General features: G+C 38.1%; 1 protein-coding gene across 5 annotated transcripts in view; it reads left to right on the top strand.

Moving 5' to 3' along the window:
• Positions 1-27,207, top strand: part of PARD3B (par-3 family cell polarity regulator beta) — a 369,189-nt gene that overhangs the window by 236,177 nt on the left and 105,805 nt on the right. The gene's annotated exons all lie outside the window — the stretch shown is intronic.

The raw sequence follows: 27,207 nt of genomic DNA, 5'->3' as shown, positions 1-27,207 counted from the left end.
GAGTAGAAAAGCATTTAAATTAAGTGATATTTACAATTAATATACATATGAATGAAATTTAATTATCTCCAATATTAAGAGGTTATTTGACTATATGATCATGTGGTTACTTCTAACACTGAACACTGTTAGCTTTAGGAGGACACTGGGCTAATGATTGGGCTCGATGATCTTGAAGGTCTTTTTCAACCCAGCTGACTCTAGAACTGATATTTCCTATCATGCTCTATTTTAGACAAGCCAAGTACATACAGAAGCCGCAATTGTTGTGTAGGCACAGATGTATTTAACTTGTAATTAAGAAATTTTTGTGTGGCATCATTCAATCTGCAGTAATGTTCATTAGGACACTGCTACGTAAGCTCACATTGCAACTCTCTGTTGATATGTCTCTGGAGCTGAATGGTTTGTGTTATACTGACATGAAAACTTTTAGCTGTCTTGCTTCCATATATCATCAAAAGGAATCCATAAATTGTTCTAGCGAGTTTTAAGCACTGAGGAGATATTTTCATAAATATACAGGCATCATTATGTGCCAAACTTGTATGATTTCAGTAGTTGTTAATGTAAGTAAGATAAAGGTACAGTCTGCATTCAAATGGAGCTCTTCAGTAATGCTGAAGAGGCACATACTCACACCTGTGCACTGCACGTGCATTTGTGTTCATATTGCTTAAAGAAATAGGGCTTAACATGGAACTGCAGTCAAAACATTGAATAATTATGAGAGTGACTTCAGCAGCTCTTTTTGTATATGTTTACCTTTATGTCTGTTTCCATTCATTTTAACTGTTTGAAGTGGATGGGACTGTGAGAAGAGGAGAGTAATGCAGAGGTCTGACAAAAACATAAGTCTTCTGCTTCGTGTATTGCTAGGAGAACTGATTAAATTTGAAGTGCAAGGTCTGCCTTTTGGAAGCATAATGCTTGACCCAGAAAGAGCAGGAGATGACATCAGAATCCAAGGCAAGTGATTGCAGTTGACAAAAAATTCGATAACAATCAATATGCAAAGCTGAGAACAATAGGTTACCATTCTCAGTGATTCACTTTTTCAGATTGTATTTCACATTCTGGTTGTACACAATCTTTACACATCTGTTCTTTTCATACGCGTGTTTTTTTATTCCATTTGTCTTCCCAGCCGACAGTGATGGTTGTTAATATTTATTTATCTGTATGGCAATGCAAATGCGAAGTTCTGTCCCGCACCACTGAAAATCTGTACGAAGTCACAAAGATGGTGGGAAGGTGCTATAGAAGAGCTTGTAAGAGCTTTGTAAGAGCAAACAGCTTAGCTAGCATGCATTTGAAGTTCTTTGGCCTTGTGAGTGTTTCATCCCAAAATTTACAAAATTGTTTTTCAAAGCAAATTTCCTTCACGAGAAAGTGGGAGACCTAGGGGGACCCCCAGCCATGTCAAAAGTGAAAGAAGGGTAATGACCTGTAAGGATGGAACAAGGGCAAACAGCATGGCTTTGCAAAAGAATCGGAGGGACCACATGAGCTCAAGAGGAACAAAACCAGAGTGGTATTTTTTCAGGGAAAAACTGCTGCTGGTGATGTGAAAAACAAAAACAATGAATGTAAATACTTTTTTTAAGGAAAGAATGGGGAAAAAATCAGTGAAAGGCTTGAACACTGACTAAATGCTAGATTCAAGAGGTATTTTTGACACTAGAGTTTAGCACTGCTGTGAAGAGTGAGGAGACTGTCAGGAGAACTTGAGATGAGACTTTGCAGTAAGAAGGCTTAAATGATCAAGCATTTTAGCAGCACGGATGGAAAGAAACAGACAGATTTTTTTATGACACAGTAGAGATGAAACTGGCATGTTTTATTGGTAGAACATCTGTGGAAGGAAAAAAAGAGGAGCTGCATATGACAAAGTTGTGAGCTTCTGCAGCAGGCAAGGTGACTACTAATTCTTGGTGATTTTAAGAGAAAAGTAGAAAGAAGTATTTAGAAACAGATACAAGCTCAGTTTTTGACATGCTGAGTTTAAATTGGAAAGGAAGCCTGCCATAGGAGGCACTGGAAGTGTAAACACCATAAGGGAGCAGAAAGCTGAGTGGAGGAGGAAATCAGGAGCATGCCTGCCGCAGATGGGATGGTAGTTGTTTTGTGGTTCCCCAAGTGGGACACTTCTCTAAAATGAGGGATAGGGAGCGCAGCCCCTGCTGGGCTGCCAGGAGAAAATAGGTTCATAAAGCTGGTGGCAGAGGTGTGACAAGGATTTATCTACCTGGGACAGTGCAATGCCATGAACTTTTCAGGCTACTCTAATGACTGCAGTCATTTGATCATGCTGAGAACCACATTGATACATTCATATTTCTCATTTTTTCTGGGCTGCTTTGTTCAGAGCTGTTTCTGCTATGCTTGCATAGTTCCACCATCCACGTTAATGCACCTAAATAGGAAAACAAGCTTGCTGAACCCATGGCAGAATTGGGATGAAGTAAGTCAGGAAGGATCATCTGTGTTGAAAGCTCCCTGGCCTGAAAAGCAATGAAAATGTTTGAGCTTTTACCAGAAAGCTCAGTGCTAATGAAGGCACACTGTACTGTCTGCTAGGAGTCAGATGGGAAGGAGAACTCGAGTCTAATGTAGCTGCTAGAAATGTCCCACTTGTCTGTGACAGAGGATTTGTACTATACTATGGTGGTGTTTACATCTATACAAAGTTTTATCTTGATGATATATCCCTGTGAATTGGCTTGTTTCTGCCTTTTAATCAATAGCAAAGCATATCAAGATATTAAGACAAACTCAAGTATTTATCTGTAGTATAAGAAGGTGCAAGTGTAGGGCTTTAGTCTTTTGTAGCTGAGATTTTTGAACATATTGGAATTGCTACTGCATTGGGTTTTTTGCTTCTTTTTTTCCCTTTTCATTTTTTTTTTTAATTTAACAACAGAAAATAGCAAAGCTGTTAGCAGTTGCTAACAGATTTCACTTAGTGCCTCATCTGTTGCTCAGCTGCTATTTACTTGTAGTTCCTGGTCTTTTTTTTTTTTTTTTTTTACACATTAAAAAAAAAAAAAGAAAAGAACGATTGCTTTCCTGCTAAGCTTTTCCTGGATTGAAGCTTTATTTAGGTGACTGTGATTCAGAGAGACCATCAAGAAATCATGCTTTTATTTCTGTAATCCTTGTTTTTTAAAAAAATGTTCTGTTTTATCCAGTATGAACTGGAGCTCCTGGCTGCCACTTGTTAGTGACTGGAGCATAGCTAATATACTAGAAATTTAAAATGTAGGTGACACAGGTTATTACTGGTTAGTAAAGTCTTTATAATCCAAAGCACTATTTTACAGTGGTGCAGACTGTGGTGTTTGTGGGTTTTTTGTTTGGTCCTGATGCGTATATTGCTCGCTTGCCTTAGGATCGAATCCACATATGTACTGGTCAGAGAACAACAGAAGCTGATTTGATTAATTGTTTGTAAGTAACATCATTTAAATGAGCATTACTTTACTTGTTGGTAATTTCTGGCACACTGCACCACCATAGCTTACTAAATAACCCAACGCCAGACAACAGACGGCAAAGAAAATTGACAGTGCTATCATTACTGGAGCTGTGACGAAATCTATACTGCAGTCTCAGAGAAAAGTCACTCTTTAGCATCCTATGCTAAACCTGAAACGGATGCGGATGCATCACAGGAGCAAGGTTGCACAGTAAGTAACACATTACATTCTTGGTTCATCCCTATCTTTTCATCAAGGTGACTGATTCTCTTGGCATGGTAAGCCTTGAGGAGACTGCTGTACCTCAGATGAGCTTCCCTGTACTTCTTTATGAACGTGTTTTGTATTTTCGTGAGCAACAATTTAGCAAAACAGCGGTTTGGGCCCTTTGAATAAAGGAAGTGTGTAGTGTCACTGGTTTAGAGAGCCTTGTGAGGTGGCTCTGTAGGCTGTTTGGGATTCATTAATCCCTTTGTGCAGGGTGGTAGAAGCCCCTGATGCTGAGTGCTACCACAAAGCGAATCTAGCCAAGAGGTTAATCTAAAAAGAAAAACTGAAAGAAAAAGTTATTTGTATTCCTTAGTTTGTTTGCTTGGTGAACACTAGATTTTAAATTTGTGATCTCCAGTTACTGCCTCGCTTTGAAATCCTGTGGTAGGCTTTGAGTTGCTTTCTAAATTAAATTGGAGAAAGACTGAACCTTTAAATCACCAGGGGAATGTGACCTCTGCTGTGCATTGCGTTGCTGCTCCATATCCTAATCCCATTGCAGTTGTTACAGTTACGGTGTATAATAAACATAAGTCTATGGCTCTCTTTCTGCCTTTTCCAGATAGGGGATATAAAAAATTCTGGGTAGCTCTTTCAGTTTTATGGGTATAAAGTTAAGTTAGCTAATGGACTGCAGCCACACCAGTGACATTTTAATAGTTCTCTCCCCATAGGCAGAAACCAGTCAGTTTTTTGTGATTAAAAAAAATCTATGAGCAGATGTGTAATTGGTGATTCAAATAAAGAGTTTTGTCAAACTGGAGTGCACTTGAAGAACACCCTCTTAGTCTCTATTTCTACAATGGACTCAGTAAAAAAACAAACACCACAACACTTAATTTAAGGCATTTGTCACCTTAACTTTGGTGGTTCATTAATGAACGTTTTCAAAATTTGTACAGGTGAGTTGCCAATCACAAATAATGCACATCAACTATAGCTTGCATATTTGTGTACATATACGTGTACATGCACGTGAAGAATGTAGAAATAAATGTGCATTTCAGTTGCATTTTGCTTTTTTCTTCTTTAGACATAGTACGTTTTCTCATGTTATAGTTCATCTTAAATTATTTACTTTCCATTTTACAGTATGAGCCATGAATATTTTATTTTTTGTCCCCCTTAATTTGCCAATTTTCCTTTGAGCTAAGTGCATTAGTGATTTTAATTTTTCATTCTAGTTGGAAGACAAAAATGACCCTTTTTTCATTCCTACTGTTACGGGTCTTTTGCTCAGAATGATACTTTTTACAACCAGTACTGGTGAGCCTGTAATGGTATTGCAAAGTAGATCGCATAATATACAGATATTGACTTCCATTAGGTGTAGCACTACAGCAGCTTATGGAGAACATTTTTTCTACTCTTTGTTTCTCTGAGAAGGTAAGCACTGAAGAGGAAAAGTTTGCAATATAATTTTAAAAGAGCAAATAGCAGTGATGTGATTTGATTAGAGAGGCAGTGCATGTATTTTACTCTGTGTATATGCACACTCCTATATATCTAGGCATGTTTAAATGTGTTTATCTATATATATGTACCATGCTGGAAATCAATATGGATAGACAGAAGAAAAAAAACAAACACTACAAGACTAGATTAAATTATGATTAATTAGGCTAACATAATTTTAGGTTATTTTGTCCTCAGTAGTGAAATGATCTGAGATGGATCAAGCATGTGTATTAGTTACACAGCATCAGTTAATGAGGCAGATTAGTTACTGAGAGGCCTTGACTTCCTTTTGCTTCATATTCCCCCTTTCCAGATACATAAATTGGTAAATAAAACTCTTGTTTGCTGTAAAGAGCACAAGTGGATGAGTGAGATAAGATACTTACTCTAGTTTAATATAACTAAAGTTTCCCAAATATTTTAAACTAAGACAAGACAAAGATCTCAATTTGTATATCCCTTTTTCTTTTCCTCCACTGTATCGATTCCTCCTTGGCTGCATTCATAGTCAGACTAAAAAAGAGAAAATAAGGGGGTTTTGTACTAAAAATGATCACGTGAACTGCCTACTAAAGGCTTATTTGTTTAATTAAGCATCTGTTCTCTTCTTAATATGCATGCATAAATCTCATTAACATTAGATGTATTGCAAGTGCAATGAAGAAGAATAGACCCCTTACTCTCATTACTGAACTTGGATAACAAGATTTATATTTACTTAACAGATCAGAGCAGAAAGTTCCTTCTGACTGCTTGAAAGGACTGGAAACTACAAACTGTTTACAAGGAGCGTGCTTTTTGTGAAATACTTGCATGTTCACTTCAAGTTCAAATATCATTACTGAAGCCATTACTAAGATTTAAAAAAAAGAAAACACAGCTTGCTTAGTCTGTAACATTTAACTTTGCACACTAAATTCTCAGATGTGTCTAATTAAATGGTCAGTATTGACCTCTGGACATCCCACACCCACTAAGATAAAAGTAAACCCTGGTCCTACTGGAAATATGACTGGGTCCTTTCTGGAAGTGGCAGAATGCCTGTCTCCTCTTGACCAAGATGCCCTTTCAGCAGGAAAAAAGTAGTCCAAAATAGCGAAGTGCATTCCTGATAGTATCCTTTCATCAGCACTTCTGTGGCAGTGTATTTATTCTTCATTCACTATACTTGTCTAGTAGCTGTTTTAAAATCCGTCTCTTGTCTGAGGATAAAACTTGAATACCAGATTTTCCATCTAAGCTGTGGTACACTGGGCATTTCTGTATGTAGTACAGCTGCGTTATGGTCAAAGATCCTAGAGGGCTTGAAGTCATGCTACCTGAGCTGCATCTTAACTAATAAATACCTATTTTGCTCAGGAATATTGTGTGAAGGGAATTCTTCCTTGAAACACACGAAAAGATAGCTTTTCTGATTTTTCTGGTTCAGTATTTCTTGTAACGTGAACTCGGGAAATGGGGTTTTGAGGTGATGGGGAGACAACTATTAACAGAGAGATGATATAGAAGAGGCTCCTGACAGGTTCCTTAACTACAGAGTGCTGGCAGGTGCCACTTTAATAGGTATTGCTATTAACAGCCATCTGTAGAGAAAATGAAATGTGCTCATCTCGCTGAATTATGATTTATGCCAGACAAAGCAGTCAAACCAAAGTAATATTTATATTATAATGCAGAGTCATTGATTAAATGCACATGGCATCTCAAATCCAGTTGACATTTTAAGTTGAAATGATTGCAGACATGTAGCCATTTATTTAACTATTACTTTAAAAAATGTGTCTCTACTTGTTATTAATAGAAGAAAGTCAGACCTGGCCAATATTTCAATAGGCTGACCTTTTGTTTTGCTGACATATAAAAGGAACAAAGCTCCTTTTGGGTTAGTCACAATTTCAGAGAATATGAAGTATGCTAGCTTCAGAAAAAGCTGACCCCTTTGAGCCACTCTGTCTCCTTCTTCCCTCTTGTTTTCCACACGGAATTTTTGAAAGAAAGTGGGCAAGAGATGGCTTAGGAGATAGGAAAAGAGTCTGAGAGTTCGATTCAAGCGCCTGCTCTGCTACTGCCTTCCTGGGTGACACTGGTCAGCACACTGCCACAGTTATCCTCTATACAAAGCCTGTCCTTTATGCTTATTTAAAATAGCAAGCAACAAACACCCAAGTAAATAAACAAAAACTAGCATTTCCCTGCTTCATATAATCACTGGTTGGGTAAATGTTTGAAAATTACATATGTTTAAAAACTATTTTGGCAATTTATGTAAAAGTACAGCAGGCTTATAGTTTTATTTAAAAATAAATAAATAAATAAGCTTTTGCGTGATTTTCTCTAGCTTCTTCTCTGATCTCTAGGGTACTTCCTTCTTTTTCAGATAACTTTTTTTCCAGTGATTCCAATTTTTCTCAATTGTTAATCTCCTGTCACCTGGTCTTTTACTTTCACACAGCATCTCTCTGTTCTCTTTTAACCCTTCCTCATTTTTATTCATATTCCAATCAATTTTTAGCAAACTTTGTTCTCATTTCTCTGTGGAAGAAGACCAATGATACAAGCCTAGACCAATTTACAAGCTCACCCCACTGCTGTTGCACATTAGCAGGAGCTGTTGATGGTACTGGGTTGCACCCCCTTGCTGGTGCTAAGCTGGGTTTCCCTCCTCCTACCTCTTATCTGCAGATGCTCTTTCCTTCAGAAGTGGTGTTTAGAATACAATAGCTCAGAAATAAAATTGACCTTCTGTCTATTACTCTCATTTTATGCCGTCTTGCTAGAAAAAATTGATTTGTCATTTCAAATTTAGCATGGGCAAACTTTTATTTCCTCTGCCAACCGTTTCTTTATATTTCCTTGCACTGTCATCATGGAAACCAGCAGCACTTTCCCCTTTCCATAAAAGGGATGCTGTCTGGGATGTCATCTTGCAGCAACCTTAAACTCTTCCAGTCAGGCAGTAGAAAACTTGCTCTCTTCTTGCCCAGTGCTAAAGACCTCACGTAAGAAACCACGAAGCTTTTTTCCCCTCTGTCTGTGCTTGTACCCACTGGTTGTCTCCAGATTATTCCTCTCTGTTGTGGATCAGGGTGCTGGGCCATTATTCTGACTGCTCTTGCCTGCCCGTAAGCACAAAGTTCAGGTCCTTCCCAGTTTGTTGTGTATTAACAGACCGGTGTGGTAACATTGCTCTGAGCAACTGTTAAGAGCAGCCAGCCTGTCTCAGTAGCACATTTCCTACTAGAGCATGTCTAGGCAGAAAGTACATGCACAGCCATGCCTAAGATTTGTCCCTGCTGTAGAACTTGCAGAGTGTGGACAGATGTTGGCAGGTCTGAGTGAGAAGATAGGAAAGCTTTAGGTGCCTTCCACCCTAATTCCTGCTTTCTGTGCCTGAACACTGTCCGTACAAAAGAAAAGCTTCCTGCAGTGGCTGTGTTTGGTTGTCCCATTCCAGCCCCACCTTACCCATCTTAATGGAATCCTGTAGGAATAAAATGCAGAGGTGCAGGATTGATCATTACCCAGCAGTTCCTGTTCATTTCAACTGCAGCTTTGACTCCATCTTCTCTTCACCTTCATCCTCTGGCTGTGACAATACTTGCTTGTCTCCAGGTTTCCGCCACTCTCTCTTCCGTTCTCTACTCGGCGCTCCACCCTCGGCTCTCTTGCCATAGCTGTTGCTCTGTTGATGCAGAGCCCTGTCTGATAACTCTGGCAGAGCTAGTTCTGTCACTCCTGCTCTGCACCTCATCATGAGGAGGCACTGCTGATTTCTCAGAGGTCACAGCACTGCATGACGTTTGTCGCAGAAGTTAATGATGCTATCACGGAAGAATGTACATCCAAAGAACACTGCTCTGCTTCCTTCACTGAACTGAAATGGCTTCACTAGTGTCTTGCCTTGGGCGTGGGGTGTTTGGAAGAATTTGCTTTTATTTTTTTTAGTTGTTTTTGAAAAATTCTTAGTCAAAAATCAGGACGTATTCTTCCTTTTCCCTTTCTGGTCTTGCAACCTCCCACTTTTTTTTCTACCTTAATTATTATAGTAGTTGGGGGGAATCAGTGAAGAATTAATAAAAAGGAACCTCTACAAATACAAAGTGTTAAACAAATGCTGACGTGTTGAAGACCAGCATTCTTTGTGTGTGTCTGTACTTACGAGAGACTATAAGATATATTGCTATGGCACCACTAATTTAGAAGCAAAAAATAAAAACAATCAAGTTGGACTCGATGATCCTTATGGATCCCTTCCAACTCAGGTTATTCTATGATTCAATGAAGTCTTAACAGTTGACTCCCAAGACAAAAGTTTGTCTGTGTCTGTATATACATAGTACAAAATAAAGAGAGCAGTAAGTATCTACAGTAGTTCTGCCACGTTTAACTTCAATATTAGGTTTGAAATAAGGAACTGGTTGCCTTCACCATTCATTGCCCTATATCTGAAAACAGTGAATACCTGGTGGTAATGTGTGATTAGAATTGTAAAGCTATTTTCTGGTGATGGAAGACTGCAAGTGTTTTGTGCTGGTTTTTTTCTTAGCTGAAGAACCACAGTGAGTAAATGAGTCAGGCACTGATCATTCCACCTCTGTTGGCCTTTTGTTTGGCTTTTTATCCTCTTATGTGGAAGTCTGTATTACAGTAGCTTAGTATAACAGACATCGTAATGTTCTGTTTTTAATTGAAATTAGATTGAGGAAATAAACAATTCAAAGAAGTTAGCTTCCTTTTTTTTTTCCCCCCAAATATGTTTTCTATATCCTCTTCTGCATTTGAAAGTGCTTGTTTCCATTCCAAAGCTCTTGAATTGTTCTGCCTCCCTAACAGATAATGAGGAAAGACTGTCAAAGGAGCTCACATTCATTCATTTAGGCTGCTTAATGACACATATTTTTAAGTTATTGGTTTATGTCTGTTTGTGTTGATGCAGTCTGCACAGTAAAATATAATTCCAAATAGAAGAGGTTTGTAAAAATGTGAAGATTTTGCATAACCAAAAATACACTGCTCTTGAGAAAAAAATTCAACTTTACAGCAGCTGATCGTTTTTACTGTGAATAGAATAACAACAGCAGAACAACTTACTTGATCTAAGTTATTCTCAAAGAAATTAACAAATCTTTCTTTTAGGAAGGCAGATTATTGTGAGTGTAAGTGCTGCTAAAGGTTAGTGTGGCTCATTATCTCTAAATATCTCTGCCTCAACTATTGTGGGTTTGTGTGTGTGTGAATTCCTATTTAGTCTATTTTAACTTGGTTGTCTTTTGTTGCTTCCCAAACCATTATGCATCTGTAACAACAGGGAGTGCTCTAGGCAGGTTCAGGCAGAGCTCCAGGAGCTCTGGGTTTGAGAAATGGTTTGGGAAGCAATGTAGAGGAATTTCTAGATAGAGTTCTGCTTTGAATTCCATCTGCCTAAGAGCAGTACTATCAGCCACTTTGTTTCTGCATGGAACAAACTTCATAATTTAAGTAACTACACAGTGGAAGATGTGTTTATTTATCTGTGTTGGTGCTGAGGATGTTTGGTAAGACCGTGATGAGACCTGTAAATCTTATAGAGCAAGTTCTCTGTCAACTGTGTAATTTGCCTGTAGAGTGTGTTGCACCCACTGAGTGGTGAAAACTGATTTGACGTGCAAGCTTGCTAATTCTGAGTGGATAACTGGCTTTAGTCTCCAGTGCTGTAATAAAGCGGATTTGATTTTATTGAATCTCTTGCATAGATGTTACTATTAAAAATCTGTGTTGTAGAGATATTTTTGGTGTTTTGCAAAGCCTCACAACATGAATGTTTCTGCATGTTAGTGGGGAGAAAAGAAGCCAACTACCCTACAAAAAACATGCTTTATTGCTCTTACTAGCATCACACTGAGTTTCAGGCAGTCTGAAGCATGCTATCAGAAATATTCCAATAGCAGTATATTTATTTAATTCATTCCGAACATTTATTCTGGCTTAAATACCTGTTTCCTCTATCTTGTTGGGGGCATTCAGAATGGAAAGAACGAGTCTAATCTTCTTTGGTTTTAGGCTAGAGTTTAAAGAAATTGAAAGATGATGATCCTGTCACGGTGAGAAGGATCACTGCCGGCAGTAGACCTGCTGCACAAAACTTATGCTATACCATAAACTGCTGTCCATGCACTTCTGCACAATTGAAAGTGGAGCACAGACAAGATGATCTTTCACTGGGGAAGATTTAAAAAAAAAAAAAAAAGTTACCCCTAAGCCTAGAGTAGAAAATAATCTGGAGTTGAGGTTTTGAATAACTAAATAGTTAAGATTTACCTCAGTGGTTTAATAACTTACTGAGGCCTCAGTCCAGCAGAGGGCAAAGCAATAAACCACAGCTGCATCACATACCTTTCTGTCTTCTTTACTCCAGATCTTTACCTTTACTATTTTTAACTGTTATTTGTATTCTTGTGTTTTTATGGAATTGGTAAATTAGCACATAAATCTTTTGGAGTATTATATAGTTAATTTCCAGAATATTGAGTAAAGACTGGGTCTCCTTCTTTGACAGGCTATTTTTGTATCTATAATGAGAACAGCAAAAGGTTACAAGAGGAGGTGGTGGATTTACATGGGTACTATAAATACTCAGAGGAGGGGAGCAAGGAGGTGCTTACGTCCTACATAAGCTAAAAAGAGCTTCTTTTCAGTAGTATCATTGCAAAGCTACACATCTTGCTTTAAGGGCACGGATGGGCCCTAACATACTGAAACAGCCCACATTTGAGCATTTAACAGAGCAATTGTATTCACTGTTTCATGGAATACCAAGACCGTTTATTGATCTTGGCCATTGGTTTATTGTCTTTCTCAGTCTTTGTTTATTTTGTGTACATCAGCCATTCACTGAGTACCTTGGGACACAAATTACATATAATGGATCCAATTTACTGATCAAATGTTAAGTCAGTCTCGCGAGACTGCTTGCCTTTGATAGCATAATCTTCTGTTGACTTTGATACCACATTAATTGCAATAGTCTTACCATAATAACAAAAACTCAATATAAAGTTCTGGTGTAGCACTTCCAGGTAGTTGACAGCTTGCTGAGTTTGTACTGTCATTAACTCAAACAGGCTTCTTTGTGGGGAATCTTACGTCTTATTGTTAGAAAATGCCAATCTTGAAACTTGCCTGTTCTCTTGCGCTGGGAGAAATCTGTGTCCATGGGGCCTAATATCTTTTTTCTGGCAGCTTTTAAATCAGCTCCATCCTCAAGTTTCCACAAAGCCAAATGCAAAATTACGTTGAACGACCAGGTTTTAGCTTAATGATGTAAGAAAATCACCATGGAAGACAGGTACAGTCCCAAAATAAGCCTACAAATATAAATGTTAGTATGGGAATCTGTGAATCAGGGAAAATTTCATATACAGCAGTGATCAGAGGAGAAAAATTTAAGATAATATATTTTGTTATGAGGTTAAAGGAGAAATTTGTAAGTGAAGCACTGAGCTAGTGATTTGCATTCCATCGGTAAATATTGAATTAAAATGAGCTTTAAAGACCAGTACCAAATACACAACATGCTACCACCACCATCATAACCACCTTAGGTTGGTGGCTTTCTCAGGCACCCGGTTTCAAAGGCTGACTGCTGAGAAGAGGGAGCATCTAAAATGAAACATCAGGGAGGAGGAAGAAAACCCTAAAAAGTAACTTAAATTGATATATTGTCTGCGTGAAGATAATTAAAGCCACAAGATTTAATTAAAATTGCCAAATGGCTGTTGTTACCAAACACGAGACACTGGGGCTTGAACAGAATTCCTCTGAGCATGTATGGTGAGCAGGATAAAAAAAAATAACAGTTACACTGTCAGCTATAAAGGAAAGTATTTTCTGAAGAATAATCCAAGCTGTGGTCATTTTTCAAGGCCTCACATGCCTAATTTTTAGGATAACCAAATGCTTTATAAAAGCATCTTGTGATCAATTGCATTGAATGGCACAGACAAGTTTCATTGAATCAACACAGATGACAATCTGTTTGACTGAGCACAGCAAGATTGTTACAGACCTTTAATACTGCAGTTTCGGTTCAGTATCTGCCCATTTCTGAACTTATAATAATAATAATAATTATGCTGGTCTCTTGGGAAAACAAAACTGTATTAGCATCAATATACTGTTGCAGTTCTGAAACACGACAAAGAAACTCAAGAGAGTACTGTAACAAGCAGGTTTGTTTTGAAGCACTGCTAAGATTTGTCCATTTCAATGACAAGGAAAAATTGCAGAAGCTCCATCTAAATGTGCCCAACCAGTGAGGAGACTGAAAGTGGTTTTTGTTTCATGCAGAAGTGGAAAGAATAGGGAATCAGCTGCACAAGTGTTCAGATCTGATTGCAGAAAATGAAATAGGAATACCAACTGAGACAGAGCAGTGCTCAGAAGGGAAGAGTTTGGGAACCCTAAAAAAACAACAATTATTTCAAAATAGTAGAGAGCATCCTGTCTTCATGAAAAAAAAGCAGCAGACATTTCAAAGCGATATGGGTTGGTTTAAATCGCAGAAAAACATAGTGGCTTTGGGACAAAATTTTCCAGGCCTGAGTCAGAGCCTGTTTAACTTTCTGGAAATTTTGCATTGGATATGACTGTGTATATCTTTAAGATTGAAGTGAGCCTCTCTAAAGTTGTTATGAATGTGCTTTTTTTTTTTTTTTTTTTTTTCCAATTTAGGGTGCAAGGATGTAGGAAAATTAACTTTAGTCTCAGTTCTGTGTAAAGTTCAATGATGAATGTTTTTCAGACTTTGTCTTGGAAAGCCTACTTTGAAACAGAAAGCTTGCAAGGTCCAGTTCTTCCCTCAAGAGTGAATCTAAAGACAGCATTTTGAGCTTCTGTGTTTCTTTCATTAACTCAGTATTAGTTGGTGTGAGGTTTTTGTTGTTTTTGCTTCAGAAGAACGTTTCAGCAGATAATTCTGAAAGCTGTTATTGAAACTTAGATATTCCTACTACTCATTTATTGTCACTGGTACACAAAGATTTCTGAGATGGAATTCTTCCTTTAGCTACATCTTTACAATGCCATTCTTTAGACTTGTGTTTCATGAGAATAATTCCAGATAAAATTTAGCCCAGCAATTAAAGAAAAAGAATAAAATCAAGCTTTTGTCCATTAGTTTGGCTGATAGTTATGGTCTAAAAGGAGTGAAGAGTAGGAAAAACTTTGGTTTATTTCTGTAAATTCTGTATACTGAATCGCTGAATTTCCATTTGAAGCAGATCTGTTAAGGACTATTTCTGTCACGTAGCAGTCAGTTGAGAGTAGGGAAGGAAATGGATTTTCTGTTCTTGAGAATTGTAAGATTCAGTGGACATTTTTCTTGAAAACAGGCAGCAGTTCAAAACCTCAAAGGCTAATTCTGAAAAAGAAAAAGGTTGGATCAATTAAAAATAATTATTTTTACTTGCAGTTTTCATTTCTAGAACCTTTTAATAGATGGATATTAATCTGAAGAGTTGCCTTAGTTAAAATCCCAAATAGCTTATCCTATTACCTATGACAATACACAACTTGACAAATATGAAAGTAAGATATCTATTTGTGATGTTGCTGAGAAACAAAAAAAATTACATACCAAACAAAAGTACAGTCTGCTTGCTTAGTGAAATATGTTAGTCTAGAAAAGAGAAATGTCTTTTATAGTATGTTCGAAAAAGATCGTGAACCCAAGGTGTAACACCATAAAAAGGTGTGCATGATGTGACTGAAAAATGTAACCTCTTTTGTAAAGTCATCACTACTATTAATTCTAAAAATCTAGCCTGTGACATGAGCAGAACATGGAGAGTAGCTAAAAAGAAAACAACTCATTATCCAGAAATATATATGATAAACTTCTGATAAGGTGCTGCTGGGAGGACAAGAAGGCAATGGCCAGCCAAGTGCCTGCAGCGTTCACTGGAAAAAAAGAAGCCTGCTCCAAGTAAAACCAAATGTCATGTGCTAATAGACAGCTTCATAAGAAAGCCACTCAGCAGATTTAGCTGAAAGGTTATAGGATGAAAATGAGTAATAAAGAATAATGGCAACTTTCCAGGAGTGGAGAGAGTATAGTAAATGTGAAAATCAAGGCATACCTTTGCCTTCCTTTGTGCCTGTTATTAGTTAAAAGTAGAGCTGACGCTGTGTCTTCTTCCATTAAAGAGAAAAGGATGCTAATTTAACAGATTCGCAGTGGTGCTCTCCTCTCTGGTCCCCCTGCCCCCATCCCACGCTCAGTCCCGCTGCTTAAGAGGCAGGGCAGGAGGCACTCGCTTCCTACTGCCACCTGCAAGCTGTGCCTGCCCTGCTGCACTGCGCACTGGGCTCTGCTTGTGGGGAGGGCGTGCACCCAGCCAGTGAGAGCTTCTTCCAGGAAGAAGGAGGAAAGGCCTCGTGAAGGAGCCCTTCCCATCCCTGCAGAGAAACCCACTTTATAATATGAATGAATGAAGAAATACAGTTAGACATTACATGTAAGGTATTTATAGAAGGCTAAACAAAATATGTAATCATTTTTTTCCCTCTCCTTTGAGCTGCATAGCATCAGCTTTCAGATTTCCTTTGTCCATGCCAGCCAAAAATGTTCTTTCTCCATGGTCTGCTTCTTAGAAGTCCTGATACAGGACTTTTCTTTGTCTTAACTAGTTACCATTTGTGTCCAGATACATATGCCCTTCTCAGCTTGTTTAAGAATGAAAGTTGGCGTTGTGCTTGTTATTGTTCAGCTATATATAAAGTGAAACAGATTTTCAAAAATCATTTACAGAAGATTTGCTGTGACTATTGACATTTTCTGACAACCTAATTTTTCTTTTAGGCCTTCCTCTCTCCTCCCACTTCTCCCCACCTTCCAAATTCTACTCTGCAAACAGCAGAAATATATTTGGGAAAGTGAAAAGGTTATGAATCAAACTTTTGAGGTATTTTTTAATTGACCCTGGTAGACATTTAGATGGAGCTGATAGAAAGGTTGCAGATGGTCTGTATTAAAAAGTCTCTTTATATTAGATGATGCTGTGTCCTGCATCTAATGATTGAGTAGTCTCCTGTGGAAACATGCATTTACCCATAGTATGTAAGCAGCAATTTCAGTTCTGTACATATTTCATCTGTTACTGGATTAACCTGAAAAGTCCCTGGGTAACCAGATCCCCTGGATAGAAGGACTGATGTTTGTTTGATACAGAACTTTTTTTTTTTTTAGTACAAAAACTTAACAGTTATGTTCTGAAATGCAGCCACTGCTATTTCATTTAACTCTATGCTATGTGACCTTAAGAACCCAGCATGTGCAATACAGACTAAGTGTCAGTTATGTTTTTCATAGCTTGCATCATGCAACATAGACTGTTGTGTGGCAGGATGTTTTTGTTTGGTTTTCTTGTTTCATTTTGAGGTTTTCTTGGTGTTTGTATTTCAATGCTTACAAAGAATGGAAAAACAGTATTAAGCAAAACCAACTGTGTGTTTGCAGTTTCATTAGAAGCAGTTTCATTCATTAGTCTGTAGAACTCGATAGTACTGATATTTTCAGCCTTTGGAGTGAAACTGTGAGCTAGGATTAAGTTTCAACCTAGAGAATGCCTAACTTTAATTCCTTCCGAGGGCTTGGTTACAAGATGGCCCTTACAATGTAATTGCAAATCAATAATACTGTGTACAGTTTTACTCATGAAAATATGATCATTTCCTTAAGAAAAAAAATAATTCATTTTTAGTGTTGTAAGCTTTTAATAGTGAGTGACTGAATTATCTCTATAATTCATTACCCTCTCAGCTGTTAGATGAATGGGACATGTTAGGGTTTGTCATTATTCTCCATGGTGGCATGGAGAAGAGACTGGGGATTTAAATCGCTTGCCACTGCATGGGCTACAGACATGCTGATGACTTGCTGTGAGACTGCATTTAGTTCCAGGATCTCTCGTGCATTCCGTCGCCATGATGAACAAAGGCTTCTGGTGGTCTGTGTAGGTATACTAGGAGTAAAATAGAAAAGAAATAGCAAAGAATGAGAGTAAAATGGTGTTTTATTTTACAAATGACTAGCTGAGCATTGAGAAAAATTAATGAATTTATGTCAGGAGGAAAGCAAATACAATAGGTGAAATATTATATGGGCGTCTCTACATGAGTGTATATGGAGATATATAATGTGAAATACAGTATAATGTTAATGTTGTTATGTACATACTTATGACTGCACTGGCTCATTACCCATTGCATCAAGGATGCTCAAGTGTTTATTATGCTATTTACCAAATTATAGCTATTTCCTGAGCAGCCGGCCTCTGCTGAATACTTGTATTCTGTCCATCTTTAATAATGAAGCCTGCACTTCGGGCAGAAACATAGTCTGGCAATGATCAGCAGGAAATAAGAGAGAAATTGGTAATTTCTTTAGCTTTACTGTTTTATGTTGTTTATTTGCCTTTCCCAAGTATTCGTTTAGGGAACTTGAGAAGCGTAGGTCAGACAGCTGATTTTCAGTGGGCTGAAGATCAAACAGATCTCTGCTAAGTTTTATATAGCGTTTTGTTTTTCAGATTTATCTACTCTTGGGGAAGATGTTGTAATAATTGTAATTAAAATGTCAGTATGCCATTGTATAAGCACCTGTTACTTATTGCAACATCTGAGTGAATAAATAAGATCATATATATAAATAAAATGGTGTTAGGACATGGAAGGAGACACAGGAGTTTTTAGATATTCAGATTGTTCTGCTGCCAGGTGGACAGTTTGGGCTCATATCTGAGCAAGGAAGTCCTCCAAATGCCTTTTGAGGATGGATTCTGCCATTGCCATCCTGCTGAGCATGAGGGTGGCTTGGCTGATAGCTTGTCCAGGCTCACATCTGAGACTTATCTCTGCCCCATGGAAGGGCCCTGGCAGATGGGGGCTGCCCACCTCTGACCAGATAAAAGGCAAGGTTGCTACTTGAGGTGGCAAGGGAGGTACATTTGTGCAGTGCAGGACAGATGAGGAAAGATGGTGGTGCTGGTGGCTGATCGAATCTAGCTGTCTAGGATTGGTTTTGCTTTCTACAGGCCTTAAAAAGCAGTGGGAGGATAAGCCTGTCACTTTGTTTACCTCTTTGCTTTACAAAAGCAGCCTGATACAGACAAGAACCTCATCCTAGCAACAGGAACTTATTAGTTAATAAATTAAGAGACCTTTAGCTGAGGGAAGAGAAACCTATGACTAAATTAAAACATGTAGATTTCTCAGTCTATGTCCAGTCACAAGTTACTTTACACTGAAAAGAATAATAATCTTATTCCCCTTTTAGTAAGGCCTGAGTGGTTAATGGGATTTTAGAGTTCATTAAACAAGTTATTGTGGACATTGCATCTCTGTGTTGTTTATGTCTTCCAAAAAAATAGGGTTTCTAAAATGTCTTAGAGCTATTTTAAAAATCCAGTCCACTTCCCACCATTTGCGGTGGTGTAATTTTTACTTTTTTTCATTTCATTCTTGGAAAATATGCAAGTCAGTTGCACATCCTGTCTTCCTTGCTTTATATAGAGTTGCTCCAAAGTTTTAACTTGCTCAGTAAAGCAGAGCTCATACATAAATTTGATTTTATTTCATTTTAGCATTCAGAAAATATCCCCAGAATTGCTTAAGAAGGCTGTTCAGAATATAAATGTTGGCTTATAATTCTTTCAATTATTGGAAAAAAATAGTCCAATCAATCTTTAGGGTGGCTTTGTGGCTCAAAATGCCTTAATCTGACAGGAATGCACTATAATAATCTATGAAAGAAATGTCTTAATTTATCACAGAACCCATTACTTCTAAGCTATATTTTGAGCTCTGAGTAGCTGTACTTAATTCTTTGCAAATAACATAGAATGATGTCTAGTTCATCATGCATTTTAGGAGATTGAGCTTTTTGTTTGCTTTTTCAAGGAAAAGAGTATTCTTTCTCAGTATAAAGGTAGATGTTGTACCTTCTACCTCTTTGGGACACGCTTGTGAGTTCTACAAAGCAAATGTTCTCAAGATCCTAACTGTCAGCTGTGAAAGCTAGACCTTTCTTTGTGTAAAATGCAGGTGGAGCCTCTCCAACTTTTGCATTTCTCCCTTTACCACTAAGGTCTGTACTTGTACCCAGTTCCAATTTGCAATAGAGTAGCAGTCAGGATTGTTTTATGAAATACTTGCGTTTGAGTTAAAAGTACACTGAAGACAGACATGTGTTGAACATTATCTTATGTGTTTGGAATTTCAAGAACCTCCAAATCCATTTGGAATTTCGTATGGTGAAGACTTGAATTCTGTGTTGAGGTGCTTGAATCTACCCAAGACTTGCTGCCAAATTTTTGTTGTTAACAGGGCTGCTCTCCAGCCCATAACGTTGTGCATCTGTATTTAATAAGGCTGGCAAATGGCTTTGATAAGGGTATTTTTTTGGAGTAGCCATTCAGTGGTAACTTTCTTCGATACTCTGCTGCCTCTCATAAAGCAAGGTTTTTCATATTAGTGAAGCACTTAATTGCACTGGAGCGATTACTTTGGGTTTTAGACTTATTGGGACTGTAACAACAAAATGTAACAAATACCATTTCATTTCTGCCCTCCCCCCTGCATCCTACCTTTCTTTTGCTGTGCCCTGACAGACTCTCTTCCTTTTGTTTCATCCTTATTATCTGATTCAAAACCTTGTCAGGTTACTTAAGGCATGTTGTAGCTTCAAGGCATGAAGCAGATCAGCTTTTCCCAGACAGGATTCCACACTTGCTCTGTGAATTAAGGGTTTCTACAGACCTTAGCCAGAACTGTAACAGCACTGTTTTTTCTCCATGAAAGTAAACTTGGCACATCTATCACATCTGAGGACTGAAAATTTCTAGCTTCATAGAGGAAAATATGTCACTGTGGTGTATGTCATCTGACCTAACTATCCCTGAGATTTTTTGTTCCATTTGTCTCCTATATTCTTTATATAATGAAGGAAGTCTCCGTAGACATAATCAACCACAGAGAGTGAGTGAAACATAATGGTTTCAGTCAGGCTTTTTGCTAACCCAGGTTACTTCTTACTTTTCAAAGATGCTAGCTTTCTTCTTGGAAGCCAGTAATAATTATTCTGTTTATTGACATTTTATAGGTTTCCACTAGCCATTGGTTTTATGGACCCCTGAGCAATCCAATCTAGTACTTGATCTAGCAGTTAATGACCCTGCCTGTGGCAGGGGGCTGGAATTTGATGATCCTTGAGGTCCATCCAACCCAAGCCATTCTATGATTCTGCAATTGTGTTTAAATTTTTAAAAACTCTTTATTTTTAGTTGTAATATTTTTCCCTTTCAGAAAAAAAATCACATCCTTGACTTGAATTTGCGGAGTTTTGTAACAATCTCTGTTGTGAATATCTTGATAGAAAATGCTGTGTAGGTCTACATGTCAGCCCAACTTTATTCCAAGCATATGTGCCATACAGTTCCAGCAGACTTGAGTTAATGCTTTTCTGTGGCATGGAAGTGCTATAAATTGAAGCAGAAAGTCTTAAAACTCACATGTTGCTCAGTTTATTATTTCTAAATTATGTTCTAGAGCCCCTTGTTTCATCTCCAGACACAATACAAAAACTGGAACCCATTCAAGATATTTGAGGGAGGGATGAGGAGGGTACTGAAAAACATGATTTTTTGAAAAGTCAGTTTAGTTTCCCTAAGCAGCCAGCATTGACATGAAGATTGTTTGCCTGATAGCCCAGAGTGCCAAGTGGCATGTTCAGGGCTCTGGGAGCCCTGGCTTCTCCCCACAGACAGTGACTGCCAGAGCAGCAGCAGTGCTGCCAGCAGTGGAGAAAAGAGTTGTCGGGTTTCTTCCTGTCTTCTCGTGCAGCTCCCTGTCCCACTGTGGGGATCTCCTCTATGCAACTGTCCTCGCAGCACTGGGATCAGGTGGGACCAATGCTGGGCTGCCTGGAGCTACAGGCCCTTCAGCTGTGCTCCCTCACAGAAAATCAGGTAAGCTGACAAGAGGCATAGCGGAGGCCTTCTTACTTGATGTTAGATTGACCTCAGACAGGCATTTTCACTATAAGATATTAGATCTCTGAAAACAGTTAGGATTTTTTCCGTGTGGTTTTCAGTGGGGCTGCACATCTCAGCCAAAACAAACAGCTCTGCATCCTGAAAAAATGATCATTTAAAGCGCATGTATAAAAAGAAAGATGTAGCAAAGTTTTCTTAGCTGCTGCAAAATGTTATGGATTATCTTTTCTCACCGAGCATTCATTGCAGGCATTTTTTATTTTCATTGTCCTGGATTTCTGGCAGTGGGTTTCATTTTGTCGAGGCATGACCCCTTGCAGTTTTAGTTTGATTGTCACTAGTGACAAAATGAATAAAAATGATGTTTCATCTGAGAATGCATGAATAGACACTTCTGCAGAGTTTTTTTTTCATTGCCTGCTGGTGCAGGTAATCTGACAATTACCTGAATGGTCCGGGAACTCAAAATGGGTGAAGAGAAACTTCTCTCATGGGATTTTTTTCACACTGCATCTGCCTTTCTCAAACAGGAATATCACTGGAGAAATTTGATGTTTAAATGCATCTGGCCATGCTTTTTATTTATTTATTCATTGTTTGGCTAAGCATAAACTAGAAGACACATTTTACACTGCCTCTGAGAAGTGCGAGCATACACTTCACATGCTCCATAATTGTTGTTCTTCGGTAAAGAAGTGATAATAAATGCACTGCTTGTTAAAGCAATTTCGCTTTAGTGCAGGCCTGTAGCATTGATCTAGTCAAAGATTCTTCACATTGCAAACAAGACTTGCATATCTGTCACAGCATTACCAGCTCCTTTTGTATCTCAGTGTGGCAAAGAACTTGCAAAAGACCTTCCTTTTTATTTGAAGGCTCTTAATTTCCTTTGCTGCATCTGGTGATAATAAAGGACTTGAAATCAAATAGTGTCACTACTCAGGTTTAAAATATATTTCACCATGGAAAATCTTCTGTTACTGGCAAGAGCAATGTGCACAAAAGAAGATAAATGAGCAAAGGTAAATATACGTGCATATGAAACAGCAAGACTTACAGCAAGATTTACAAAGTTAGAGTTGAGAATATAGTTAGGAAAATATGCAGAATTTTGTTTTATTATATGGCCATTGCCGGATGGCTTTGTACCCCAACTGATTATAGAGTTGAAGCGTAAACTCTTCTTTCTCCTGCCTGGTCTCCATCCCACACATGGAGATGTAAAAGTGTTACTTTGAAACTAACTTTAAAGATGACCCTAGCTCATCTCCCTGGGTCTATGTAAAACACACATAAACAAAATGAGGATGCGTGAGAGGCATTTATAATCATTCCATATGAGGTGTACGGCTCAGTCTGGAGGTGGAGAATATATTTGAGGTGTGGGAAGTTTAATTGATGGCTTTAAAAAAAAATAGGAAAAAGAAAAAGCAATAAGTAACCTGATAAATGGCACAGACTGTTAATTAGATGTCTAAATTTACCAATTGTGTCAGGAAAATTAGGACAGTGGGAACAATATGTCCTTAAGCTGTTCACTAAACAACTGCTGTGCTACTTATTTATATTTATCTGATGAAGTACGTGCTGAAAGGAACACAAGAGGAAATCTCTCTCACTAGTCGGAAGCTCGCAGACCTCTCTTCTCTTAAGGATTCCATGTCCTCGTATTCCCTAGTCTGAATTGATCTTTGTAATACATGGCCTCAGGAAATACTAAGCTGCTAGAGAATTTTGATAGTAAGTACAGGAGGAAGCCATGGGGAACTTCTGAGGCCTAATTCAATCCTCAGTGAAAAAAAATTTGAGTTTGCGTTTGTTTTGTCAGGAATCAGGTAAGGCCCACACTAATGAGAGGAGGAAGGAAGTTAGTATCCTACTTGGGATTCTTATTTAAGTATGTACATGTTTAAATAAGTGTGCTTAGCAAAACGTGGGGTATTTACATATGGGCCTGATGATGTGCATATTTAAATATATTTAGAGCTAAGTAGGCAAACATTTACATACATACCCAAGAAAAGTGCCAGTTCATCCCCACAGGAGACCGGTGGACTGGTGGCTGGCTGCCCTGTGCTGTACTGGTGTGAGCTGGTCACAAAAGGCTTCCTGCAGTGCCTCCAGCCATTGAGTGGCTCCCAGCCATGCACAAGACCATGGCTTGTTTCCTGTTCCTCCTGCTTCTCTTGGCTGATTGTACTTTCCATTCGTGAGGGCCAGTGGAGATTGTAATTTCAATAGACGCTAACTGACCCTTAATTAGACCTTGCTTAATCAGTCTTTATTGTGCCTTACCCCTGTTTTCTGGAAGAGTTCAGATGAGAAGTTCTCTAAGGATTTCTTAAAGTAGGCGAGAACAAAAACGTACTGACTATATTTAAATATTTGCACTTTTTTCAACTTTGGCATACATAATTTGCTCACTGCATGAAACAAGCTCTACTATACTATTAATGTCAGATCAACATAGTCTTATTATATATTACCTATTATACAAATATAGACTTTTAAATATATGTATATAGCTAGCTCAACTTTAACCTGACACTCAGCCATAGTCCAGAATAACAAGTTCTCAAGGAACAATTCTGTTTGCAGCATACCCTCTTGCTGCCTCTCTCCTTCTTGAAGTCCGGGCATGGTGTCTCTCCTAACCCTATGGGTTGTTTTCCTCAGGTGATTGAGAGGCTTACTTGAACTTTACTAAACACAGAAGTTGTGTTGAGGAAGTCAGAGCTTTGAGGAGGCAAGCAACCAAAGAAGTTTTCCACTGTCCATTCTTGTCCTTTTTCCTGCATTGCTGATGAGGTTTTTTCCAGATACAGAAGAATAAGTTGCTTTGGGGACCTACTCTTTCCCACTCAGAAGTGTCACTATTTCCTTAGTGCACACTCATCAAAGATGTTGCAGGAGCTAGAAAATTAATTTTTGCTCTCGTGGAAAGGCTTGAAAAGCATAGAAAGGCATGTGTGTTTGTGTAAAAATGACTGATGACAGCTTTGGGGGAAGCTAAACTTACTGCCCCATGTAAATAAAATTAAGAATAAGCAGAAGAGAGGTCATGTTTCACACCTGTCTTCAAACTCCTGTTGAAAGCATAACATTTTCTAATTCTGCAGGCTTTGGTGAGCTTTGGATAGTTCTAGAAATGAATACAGCAACTTATTCATATGGATTAAGCTTTTGTTCCATGGTGGTATGGAGAAATCACACAGTTTGTATGATGCTGAACTCATGACAGACGCCAGACTAGTTCTTAGTTTGCAGTGAATGATCCCACTGAGTTCTTTTCTCTCTTAAACTTTGATGAATTTCCAGGAAATAAAGGGACAGCTTTGACTTCTAAAATCAGCACTGTTATAAAGCACTTACCACAGTGCTATAGTTCATCTCCTAAAGTTTTTGAAAGCTGTGAAACTCTTCATAGTGTTTGCTTTATAACTGTAATATCAAGCTGCATTAGTTCCCTCATCTTCCCCCTTGCTCTTTTCTACCACATACTCAAAAATACAAAAATTAGAAAAAATTACTCTTCTCTGAATTTCACTGAACTCTGGACCTGGCAGTCCTCCAAGATCAGTACATTTCATGGATGTTTATCTTCCAGTAAGAAAGTGTTCCAGTCACTGTAAGTGGAGGATCCCATCTCAACACAGTGAGGAGGTACCAAGTGAGAAGTGTTCTGATTGATAGCCATGTTCCCAGCCTGAGCCAGTTGCCAGCAGCCTGAGGAGCACATGCAAGAGCAGTATTGAGCATATGAAATGGACTATATGCCAGCTGACTTCTAGAGGTGCCGTGCACCAACAAATAATATATTACCATGGCCTGGCTTAGACATGGCACAGGTTGAGGGAGACAATTTTAATAACTGATTATGGTTTGGAGCTGAGAAAGTAGAGCCCAAAGATCTAACTGAGCTTCTTACTGGCTGTGGAAGGGCCCAGAGGCTAGGGGTGAAGGCTGGGGATAAAAGGCATTTAAGCAGAATTTGAGTCATCTTGTGAATACGAGCTGCTGAGTTATTTTTAGATTCTGATTTGGGATAATGCAGAATGTTCAGAAAAGGAGGAACACACCATTTTCTCGGAAAGGATTATGATGCAGGAGAGGAGCTTTCTTAATTTCTGAAACATCAAGGAGGATATGATAAGGATTGGTTCAAAACACTAGGTCATTAATAGTGTAAGTGAATTGGCTAAGCCTAATCCTGTGCTTAATGATAAGAGAGGCCTTTCCTCATTTATCTTCATGTTTTCCACTACTGAAGGACTATTCCTCATTGTGATAAAGTTGCATTGAGTGAAAAGAAAACTTTCAACTAGTTTTCTCTGATTTTGAGGAAATAATGCATCTGTAAAATATCCTTTGTTGAAAGGAAACATGCAGTTTTTTTGGTGTGATAACTTGAGTACTACAGGACAAACAATGTTTGTATTTGTTTCAAGCAGCTGTTCTATGAAATGGCAAACACCACATATGCTGGGGGAATTGAAAAGATGGGCTAGAATGAAATAGACCTTTCAGGTTTTGACCGTACCTCAGGGAACTGAGCATTCTTTTGCATATGCTGTAATTGGAATCAAAAGGACGTGGAAGGCTTCGTGTCTCCAAGGCCACACTTAAGTTCAGGAGAGTAACTTCTGGAAAAAGGGGAGGGAGTTTCCCAGGTGGGATGTTGTTCAGGCCTCTTTGTACAGTTGTTTTTTTTGTTTTTGTTTTTATCAGACAAATTAGAATGTGATGTCTATTACATGTTTTTTAAAACTATAGTTTTAAGAGAAATAAAATATTTAATGCATAGAGATCAGTGATACTGGGCATGTTTCTCAATACTAGTATTTTCTCCTCCCCAGAATTCTTCTCTTGCAGTAGAATTCATACAGATAATTTGATCTTTGTTCATCCCATGCATATTTTCCTCATTTTTATTTTCTTAAGCCTAAGTACTACATCTGAGTTCTTTTGTATTCAAATTGACAAAAAACAAATATTTTGCAACTTACTGTAGGTAAATCTATTGTTTACTTTCTTCCTTAGCCCTGACCTTTTGCTTCTCAGACTCCACATTCCAGCTCCTTGATATTTCTTGAGCAGAATTCTTTAGGTATCTCTACTTCTTTACTTCCTATTGTGATTTCATTCTCAAATAGTATTAGCCACACTGTGTGTAAGACAAAAGTTATCACTGCTCTCTACAAAGTGTGAAAGTTCACTCTTTGATATCTTGTGCTTTCTCATATTTATCAAAATTTCAATGAATCTGTTAAATAATAGCAGTTTTTGTTAAAGAATTCCAATAGCAGCACTGGTGTATTAATTCGGTATTGCTGTTCTGCTTATTTAGAGAATATGCAAGTTAATTGTTGAAGGAAGTATATCTGACAGCAGAAAAGATGTAATTGTTAATTCCAGATGTTGTGAATGGACTTGGGGGAATGTTTTTTCCAGGTGTACAGCTTTCCATTATTGAAATTCAGGACCTTGGATTTGACCATGATTTCTACTTTACATTACTGTATCCTGTTGCTTATTTTTTCCAAGGATCACTGGGCTGTATTTGTAGTGATACTTGTCTATTCAACAGCAGCTGGAAGAGAGGCGGTGACACAACTGAACAGCTATGGACAAGTGAGGTGGAAGATGGCAGGAAATAGCATAATTGAAAGGAAACGGGTAAAAGGGTTTCATTTCCCATTGGAAGAAGAAAAACAATTGAATCCAGGTAGCTGGGCATTTTTGTTCTGACAACATGGCAGAAAAACAGCATCATAGCATCATAAATCAATAATGTGGCTTCATCAAAAAATTCTATCCTTTCTTCAGTGCAGTTGTCCAAATGCCTTGCAAAAAACAGTGCTACAAGAAGAGTACAAAGACAAGTAAAGAAGTATGAGAAAAAAAAAACAAACAGCAAACTGTTAAATATTGCAGCTAATAAATTGAAGGAAGTGGGATATAGAGGGATATAG

Source organism: Meleagris gallopavo, chromosome 7 (assembly GCF_905368555.1).
Source record: "Meleagris gallopavo chromosome 7, MGAL_WU_HG_1.1, whole genome shotgun sequence".
NCBI classification, from domain to species: Eukaryota; Metazoa; Chordata; class Aves; order Galliformes; family Phasianidae; genus Meleagris; species Meleagris gallopavo.
The sequence above is the reverse complement of the archived record's forward strand: the minus strand, read 5'-3'. Positions and strand labels throughout refer to the sequence as shown.